Raw genomic sequence first — 9,623 nt, forward strand, 5'->3', positions numbered from 1 at the left:
CGTCCGCCCAGCTCGCGCCGCCGCCCGCGCCCGGCCAGCTGCCTCGGCTACCCCGCCGAGGGCCGCCCGCCACTCTCCTGCTGTTCCCGGCCCGTGGGCCCAAGCCTCCTCCCGGCCGCGCCTTCCGCAGGCCGGCTCCGGGGGAACCTATTCAGAGTGACAACCCTGACCCAGATATTTTCCGTTCCTACCCTCGGCGCCCGCGCGGGCTGGCTGTTTATGTAACAGCTGCACAATATTATCTGCCGTGATTCACGGACTATTTTTAGAACTCCCTACCCCGCAGCTTCCAGGGAGGACGACAGACACAAGGAAAGGGAAGAATGGGTATTTGAGAGCCAGAAAAGCCTTATCCCCTGGCGCAGGCTGTTTACCAGGCATCAAAAATAACTGGTGTTCCCCACCCCCCCACCCCCACCCCCACCCCCACCCCGGTTTGTTTGGCTCTTTTTCCTTATCTGAACCAACTCTTGCCCGGCAGGATGGGGAAATGGGCTGAAAACGATCCTATTATATGCCTGTTATTGCAGAGATAGAGTACACGGTTCTTCTTTTGACAGTGCTTGGGACTTTTCAGTTCGATTATTTATTTCAATTGCTGTTGTTTTACATCTCATTTTAGAGATTTCTTCTAAATTGGCTTTCAGGAAAAATATATTGTGCTCAGAGTCTATAAAATGTGATTTATTACTGCTTTTAAATCTTAATTAATTACTCTTCGTGAAGGCCATGTAAGGAAAAAAGAAAGAAGAGAACACCAAAGAGGCTTTGGTGAGAGGAACGGTGCAAAGAATAAACAGCATTCTGCCTGACTTCTTTGCCTAATCAATCTAATGAGGCTCAGAGCCTGGGCTGGCACTGCCTTACTACCCAGCCCGAGAAAAAGAAAAGTATTGTTTTGCTGAGCCCAGGCGCCCGGGAGACATCTTCCAATGTGGCACAGGATGGAAGATTGCAGATGGGGTCGGAAGGGTTAAGGAATAACCCTGGGGTGAAAAAGAGAAAGGTCTGAACGCAGAGAGGAGATAAAATAGGAAGAGACAAATTTAGGCATGGGGTTTTCATTTGCCTCTCTTGGGGCAGCCCAGGATTTGCACAGCAAGCATTTTTCTTGCTACTGTTTAAGAAAAACCCAAATCTGTTTATTATGATACAGTCATTCACACAGCACACAGTGCACACCAGGTGGTACTGAATATAAACTGACTGCACACTTAAATTGATCCTATGGTGAACTGGAACTCTGCTTGAGCTTACATTTTTATTTGTCCCCCAATTTAAACTTTAATTCTCAGATCCAGCATGATACTCCATCTGAAGCTGATGTGCATAGTACTGGAATTGGGCCCTTTAGCACAATTTGTGTGACAGAGGAGTAGGTAGTGGCCTCTTTTTTAAAAAAGCAGTTCAAAAAACTTGGTAGTTACTGCAGATCAAAATCTGTGAGTTCTCTTGGTAAGGATTTATTTGTAAACTTTCCCTTCCTTACAAAGGATTTTAGGGACTTCCCTGGTGGCACAGTTAAGAATCTGCCTGCTGATGCTGGGGACACAGGTTCAAACCCTGGTCTAGGAAGATCCCACGTGGCACGGAGCAACTAAGCCCGTGTGCCACAACTACTGAGTCTGCACTCTAGAGCCCGCAAGCCACAACTACTGAGCCCAGGTGCCACAACTACTGAAGCCCGTGCGCCTAGAGCCCGTGCTCCGTGACAAGAGAAGCCACCGCCGTGAGAAGCCCGTGCACCGCAACGAAGAGTAGCCCCCGCTTGCCACAACTAGAGAAAGCCCGCACACAGCAACGAACACCCAATGCAGCCAAAAATAAATAAATAAATTTATTTTTACAAAAAATTTTACTTATTTGGCTGCACTGGGTCTTAGTTGCGGCACACGGGATCTTCATTGCAGCATGCGGGATCTTTAGCTGTAGCATGCGAACTCTTAGTTACGGCATGCATGTGGGATCTAGTTCCCCGACCAGGGATCGAACCTGGGCCCCCTGCATTGGGATTGCGGAGTCTTACCCACTGGACCACCAGGGAAGTCCCTTATTTATTTTTTATTTTTTAAAATTTAGGGAATTCCCTGGTGGTCCAGTGGTTAGGACTTGGCACCTTCACTGCCAGTTGGGCCCCGGGTTTGATCCCTGGTCGGGGAACTAAGATCCCACAAGCTGAGTGGGGCAGCCAAAAAAAGGAAAAGAAGGGCTTCCCTGGTGCCGCAGTGGTTGAGAGTCTGCCTGCCGATACAGGGGACACGGGTTCGTGCCCTGGTCCGGGAGGATCCCACATGCTGCGGAGCAGCTGGGCCCGTGAGCCATGGCCGCTGAGCCTGCGCTTCTGGAGCCTGTGCTCCGCAATGGGAGAGGCCACAACAGTGAGAGGCCTGCGTACCGGAAAAAAAAAAAAGGAAAAGGAAATTAACAGACATTTATTCCTTTAGTTGAACAACCTTTACACACAAAATGTATGGTTTAACTTTTGTTGTTTGTTTGTTTGTTTTTTGAGTGGAAAGGAATTTAGGTCTCAAGAGGTTTTGTGAGCCTGTTACCTATTTTATGGAAATCATTTAAGTGATTGATTGATTGATTGATTGATTGATTTGCCTCAAGACCCAGCTTGCAAGATTTTAGTTGCCTGACCAGGGATTGAGCCCTGCCTGCCATCCCCCACTCCCCGCCCCCCACAGTAGAAGTGCAGAGCTCTAACCACTGGACCATCAGGGAATTCCCTAAGTGAGTCTTTTAAAAGACCTGACGAGAATAGGAGAAAGATTGGTTCAAGGAAACCAGCAGTTCGATTTCAAAATTAAACTACCTATTAAGTCAGCAAAACCAGAATTGGAAAGAATTGGGGCAATTACTCTTCCATATTTCCTACACACTCAAATTCACCCAGGTAAACTAAGCCTGGACTACGGGAAGATGGGAAGCAAACAGATGTGGTGGTATGCTGACTATTAAAGAAGGCATAATTGGTGACTTGGAAGTTTGTAGAAAGGTAAGGATTTTTGAGGGTAGGTTGAGCAGGAATGAAAAAAATGTAGTTAAATTGGAAACCATGAACTTGTATTAACAGCAACTACATGACTTTTCTCAGTAGCCTTATGGGAATGGATAAATTGGGTTAACCCAAGATGACTTTTAACACTTGTTAGACTGAGCAATGATGTTACTTTTAAATAAAGCCAACCTTAATTTTTAGCCAAAGGTAAAATGGTCACAAACTAGCACTACAGATAAAGTATTTACAATTTTGATCAAAGCTGACTTTTTCTATCCTCCCACACTTGAAAGGTATCTGATGACCATCAATTTCCCAATCCTAGCATTACTAGCTTACAAACCTTAAGGTTTATAATTCCCTTCTCATTTACTTGATGTTCAATTTCCATCAGTTTCAGTATATGCCAGTATAAGTACCATTACTATTTTGCATGAAATTCAGTATTCTACAGATCCTGTGGAGTCATGGGATTGAGTCAGGAGCCTCTGCCTTTTAAGTGAACTTCAGTGGTACTGTGGAGACCAAGGCAATTTTGTTTAGGTTAACCAGGATTTGTTTCTTTTGTAAGAGAATCCTCTTGCAACATGTTTATTCAATTCTCTTAAAAATGGTGGCATTCTTTTAAACTTTTCTCCTTTCGGAAGCAGCAGTCACAGATACGGAATATTAGATTAAATCTAAAAATGTAGACCCTAGTCAACTTTCATGACTTTTCTGCATATGATCATGACAGAGGATTAGGACATCCTTCACATTTCCAAGCAAAATCCAATTTTAAAAGTTTGTCCTTGGGCTTTCCTGGTGGCACAGTGGTTAAGAATCTGCATGCCAGTGCAGCGGACACAAGTTTGAGCCCTGGTCCGGGAAGATCCCACATGCCGCCAAGCAATTAAGCCTGTGTGCCACAGCTACTGAGCCTGCACTCTAGAGCTGGCATGCCACAACTACTGAAGCCTGCGCACCTAGAGCCCGTGCTCTGCAACAAGAGAAGCCACTGCAATGAGAAGCCCACGCACCGCACCAAAGAGTAGCCCCCACTCGCCACAACTAGAGAAAGCCCACGCACAGCAACGAAGACCCGATGCAGCCAAAAATAAATTAATTTTTTTAAAAAAGTCGATCCTTGCCAAACTCCATAAAACAGCCACTGGAGAGTAACCCAGCAGAGCACTGCATCACTCCAGTAAAGCTGTCGGTTTCATCACATGCACCAACATGTGCATGGCTAGTTTCTGCACTCCTCTTCTACATAACGTATTTTACACCTATTGTACAAAACAGCATTTTAAACACTGACATGTAAACTTCCTAAAAGGATAAAGCAAAGACAAAAGTATTTTTCTTATTAGAAACAAGATATACCATCACTTATAGTATTCAAACATTATTGCACTTTAGCTGTCATAATTTGACAATGCATTCATGAAACAATCTGTAGACAACTAGTTTTAAGAGACGTTAAAAAACACTTTTTAGACATGAATATCCTAATTAATTAGGTAAGAATTTCACAAACATTACTTTTTTTTTTTAATTTTATTTTTGGCTGTGTTGGGTCTTTGTTGCTTAACGTGGGCTTTTCTCTAGTTGAGGCGAGCAGGGGCTACTCTTTGTTGCAGTGTGCGGGCTTCTCACTGCGGTGGCTTCTCTTGTTGTGGAGCATGGGCTCTAGGCATGCAGGCTTCAGTAGTTGTGGCACACGGGCTCAGTAGTTGTGGCGCCGGGCTTAGTTTCTCCGCGGCATGTGGGATCTTCCCGGACCAGGGCTCGAAACCCGTGTTCCCTGCATTGGCAGGCGGATTCTTAACCACTGTACCACCAGGGAAGCCCACAAACATTACTTATATTAGCAGTAACAGTGGAGCTGGAGAGTACTGTACCATCTCCAAGCTGCATGGTGAGAACCACCAGCGGTGTGGCGGAACTTGTGGCCCTTTCCAAGGCTACAGCTCTTTCAACCTGCCAATGTCAGCCCTCACATCTACCTGTACTTGTGGACTGGACTGGTGATCCACTAGGTGTCAGGATTTCTTCTGGTAGATTTATGGAATGGATCAATGAGGATAACCTCAAAGAATTTGTGCGTAGAATTTTCACCAACCCAGTATGAATCCAGGACTCTCAGAGTCACATGGTGGCACCCAGCTCACTCCTCCACAATAGACTGAAGGCTTCAAGCAAACTTTAGCGGTTTAACACCATGATAATTAGGCTTGCCATAGCTGGCACCCTTAGGAACTGGGCATTTGCAGCTAGCACGGCTCACAGGAATCTGATATGTGACATAACCTTGCTTGGCCTTGTATCCCAGTCTGCGTGCTTTATCAGGCTGGGTGGGGTGGAGGGCCCTGTGGAGTGCAGAGAGCTGGCAGTACGGCCAAAAGCACACCTTGAGAAGAAAGCGCGTTACATCGACTCTTCCTCCACAGCTCCTGGATGTACTTGTAAGTGCCTGTTTTGGCTTACCTTTGAGATAAACTGATGGCTGCCGCCAGACTGAAAGGGAGAAACTTTTATTTGAAAGAAAAAGACTGATATTTGCAGTATCGTGTGACAAACCCCAAAATGTGCAAGGTAAAATGGTGGCACAAGGAAGATGATGAGTTGTGTGTGGCAGGTGGAGAATGAGGGTCCAGGTTGGCTTTACAGAGCTGGTGATGCTTGGGCCGTGAGCTGAGGAAGATGGGTAGACGTTTCTGGGGTGAGGAAAGAGCATTCCACGTCTGGAGCAGTGTAACGTGCTGTGATGTCATAGGAAGAAGGGGTGTTCAAGGTGTGGGGGGAGCAGTAGCAAATAGCTGGAGAAGCAGGTCCGATCATGGATGGCCTTGTGATGGTTAAATTTTAGATGGGGAACCATTGAGGGGTTTTGAGCAGGGAAGAGACACAACTGGATTTACATTTAGAAAGAGGATGGAGGCAGCAAAGCAGATGGAGGATGGAGTCATGGGGGCCACACCGAAGACTGGGAAGCAGTAGTAACTGTGGCTTCATTTCTATATTAGTTCACCAGAGCTGCCATACAAAGTACCACAGACCTATGGCTTTAAACAACAGAAATTTATTCGCTCACAGTTCTAGAGGCTAAAAGTCCAAGATCCAAGGTGTCAGTAGGTTTGGTTTCTCCTGAGGCCTCTCTCCTTGGCTTGCGGATGGCTGCCTTCTCACTGTGTCCTCACATGGCCTTTCCTCTCTCTGTGTGCCTACCTGGCGTTTCCAAATTTCCTCTTCTTATAAGGATACCAGTCAGATTGTATTGGGGCCCATTTTCAATTTATTACCTCTTTAAAGGCTCTATTTCCAAATGGAATTACATTGTGAGATCCTACTGTGGATTCTGAGAATTTGAACATATGAATTTGTGTGTGTGTGTGTGGTGGGGCACACAGTTCAGTCCATGACACTTTGCATTAGTAACATACATGGAACGGGGTCTGGAGACCACTGACTGATAAGGCTGTTTTCCATCTCAGCATCAGAAAATAACCAACTCATATAATCTATAAAAGTTATCTGTAGGGCTTCCCTGGTGGCGCAGTGGTTGAGAGTCCGCCTGCTGATGCAGGGTACGCAGGTTCGTGCCCCGGTCCAGGAAGATCCCATATGCCGCGGAGCGGCTAGTCCCGTGAGCCATGGCCGCTGAGCCTGCGTGTCCGGAGCCTGTGCTCCGCAGCGGCAGAGGCCACAACAGTGAGAGGCCCGCGTACCGCAAAAAAAAAAAAAAAAAAAAAAAAGTTATCTGTAAACTGGGCATTGTGATTTGTTCATAAAGACTACTTTTGGGAATTCCCTGGCCATCCAGTAGTTAGGACTCTGAGCTTCCACCGCAGGGGGCACGGGTTTGATTCCCCTGGTCGGGGAACTAAGATCCCACATGCCCCCAGGGGCGCGGCCAAAAAAACAAAAGACTACTTTTATGTCTGAATCCCTGATGCCCAGCAGATGATGCTGGCACTGGTTGAATTAATGAAAAAGATAAATGAATGAATTCATTATCTGCAGTGGTAATACACACTGAACTGTGGCTGGCCTCAGAATCTATGAAAAAGAGAGCCATAGAGAGCCTAGTGTGGGACGGGGTAGGAGCTCTTGCCTCTGAGATCCAAAGGACAGTATTTTCCTTTTGTTTCAAGTTATTTTTGTCTTCCATGGTTCAGGAGCTCCCTGAGAACCAGGTCATATACATCTATCTGTGTTCCCGGCCACTAACCCAGTTCCTGGCACAAAGTACACGCGCCATTAAAGTTTGTGGAATGAATGAGGGAATTAGATTAAAAAGTTTTAGGGAATTCCCTGGTGGTCCAGTGGTAAGGACTCGGCACTTTCACTGCCGTGGCCTGGGTTCAATCCTTGGTCAGGGAACTAAGATCCTGCAAGCTGCGTGATGTAGAAAAAAAAAAAAGTTTTAGTGAACAGAAACTGTAACTTTGCATTCAGGTTTTATAAGTCCTGTTTGTAGTTCAAGATATGTACTTTTTTTTTTTTTCCTTTTTGGTGGTTGTGGCAGTGGTGAACCTTCAAGAAACGCTTCATTGAGAAAACAGCAACCATCAGCTAAAAACTCCCTCATCTCACTGCTGCATCTACAAACTGATTTCTTTTTTCTTCTCATGTTTCAGTGGAGAAAAGGTCCTTTTTTCTAGGAAAGGCCAATGTGCCCTGGAGCCTAAACCATCACCTTCCCTTCTTAAGAATTTGGAACTTTAGCTATTCTCTTCTTTTATCTTCTACTTTCTCCAACACTAAACATATTCTAATTTCCCATCTTAAAAAAGCCTCCCTTGACCCATACCTCCTTTCAGTTCTTACCCTGTCTTGCTGCTTCACTTCTTAAAATGAGTTGTCCACCTGCCATCTTACTCCTTCATTTTTCCTTCGTTCTTCAATCTATTTCAGTCTGACTTCCAACTGCGGATCCAGTGGATTCTTTTCAGTCTTCTCATGCCAGATCTTCAGCAGTTTTCTACAATGTTGGTTACTTTCACCTTTAAAAAAAATTTATTTATTTATCTTTGGCTGCATTGGGTCTTCGTTAACGTGCGCGGGCTTTCTCCATTTGCGGTGAGCAGGGGCTACTCTTCGTTGCGGTGGCTTCTCTTGTTGCGGAGCACGGGCTCTAGGCGTGCGGGCTTCAGTAGTTGTGGCACGTGGGCTCAGTAGCTGCGGCTCACGGGCTCTAGAGCACAGGCTCAGTAGTTGTGGCACACAGCCTTAATTGCTCTGCAGCATGTGGGATCTTCCTGGACCAGGAATCGAACCCGTGTCCCCTGCATTGGCAGGTGGATTCTTAACCACTGCACCACCAGGGAAGCCCACTTTCACCTTCTTGAAACAGTTTCTCTATTTTTGTTTGTTTGTTTGATCTTCCCTGACTTTATACTCTTCAGATTTTCCTCTTACATCTTTGGCTTCCCTTTCACAGTATCCTATGGTTCCTTCTCTACCCCTTTAAAGCAGCATCTCTCAAATGCTTGCTATCCTCAGGCCACTTAATGAGTATCCTGACAGTTTTAGGTTCATTTAAAATAATGATGAACATCGTTTCATATAATGAAATGACCTTGGTATATGCTACTCTCTCTCTGCTTTGAATTCTTTTCTGTCCACTTTGCTTGGCTGGAGAGCCATCATCTTTTAGGCCTTAGGTCATTTCCACGGAGAGACCTCTCTTACTCTTGGACAGAACCCTACTTTCTCCTCCTCATTATCATAATAGCTAATGATTAAACTTAAAATGTGTTGGGCCTGTTCTACATGCCTTACCTGTGTTATCGTCACAGCAACATCTTATGTGTTTAGGGGACCATTATTACTATAAGCCCCATTTTACAGACGGGGAAAGGAAGGCAGAATGGCAGAGCTGGGATTACCAACCCAGGCGATCTGTCTTTAGAGTCCGTACAGTTAAAGGCGCTAGAGTACTTACTACAATTTATATTTATATATTTATTTAGTGACTGTCTCCCTCACTAATCCTCAAGGTCTGTGGGAGCAAAGACCGTGTCTGAAAGGTTCAGAGCTTAGCTTCAAGCGTTTACCTGGTACATGATAGGTACTCAAGATATTTGTTCAGTAAATGAATCAATAATTTAAAAAAATTCCAGACTGAGAGGCAAACTCCTCCCCATACTCTGCGTGAGAAGAAACCACCTTATCTCTTCTTGCCTTGATTTTCCACCTTGTGAATCAGGGGAGTCGGGGTGGGAGGAGAAAGCCAGGGAAAAGAGGCGGCAAGCGCAGAGACTAGGAGAAAGGAGTCGGAACATGGAACGAGTGCTTATCTTCACTTTCCTCCACTGCAAGATGGCACCGAGAGCACCGCGTGGTACAAAAGGATACGCTACCCTTTTCTCCATTTCGGAGCGGTGTTAAGGCCTCAAGACATATGTTTCTATTTCCGTGAAAGAGCGCGGGACTAACGGAGCCTGAAGCAGCACGCGCTACCACGTTGAATAGCCTCCGGTTTCGCTTTGCGCGGAACGGGGCGGTGCGGCCCAGCAGGGGCGGAGTTCAGGCCTCGGTAGGCCCCGCCCACGGGCCGGCGGAAGCGGCCCGCCCTCGCCTCCCAGGCCTGGGCGTGTCCCCGTGGGCGCACGCGCGCGCACGGCATGTTGGG

General features: G+C 46.2%; 1 pseudogene; it reads right to left on the minus strand.

Annotated features, from left to right (window-relative positions):
- Positions 1–4,853: 4,853 nt before the first annotated feature.
- Positions 4,854–9,617, minus strand: LOC115843617 (large ribosomal subunit protein eL15-like; annotated as a pseudogene).
- Between the last annotated feature and the right edge of the window lie 6 nt (positions 9,618–9,623).

The sequence above is a fragment of the Globicephala melas genome, chromosome 20 (genome assembly GCF_963455315.2).
Source record: "Globicephala melas chromosome 20, mGloMel1.2, whole genome shotgun sequence".
NCBI classification, from domain to species: Eukaryota; Metazoa; Chordata; class Mammalia; order Artiodactyla; family Delphinidae; genus Globicephala; species Globicephala melas.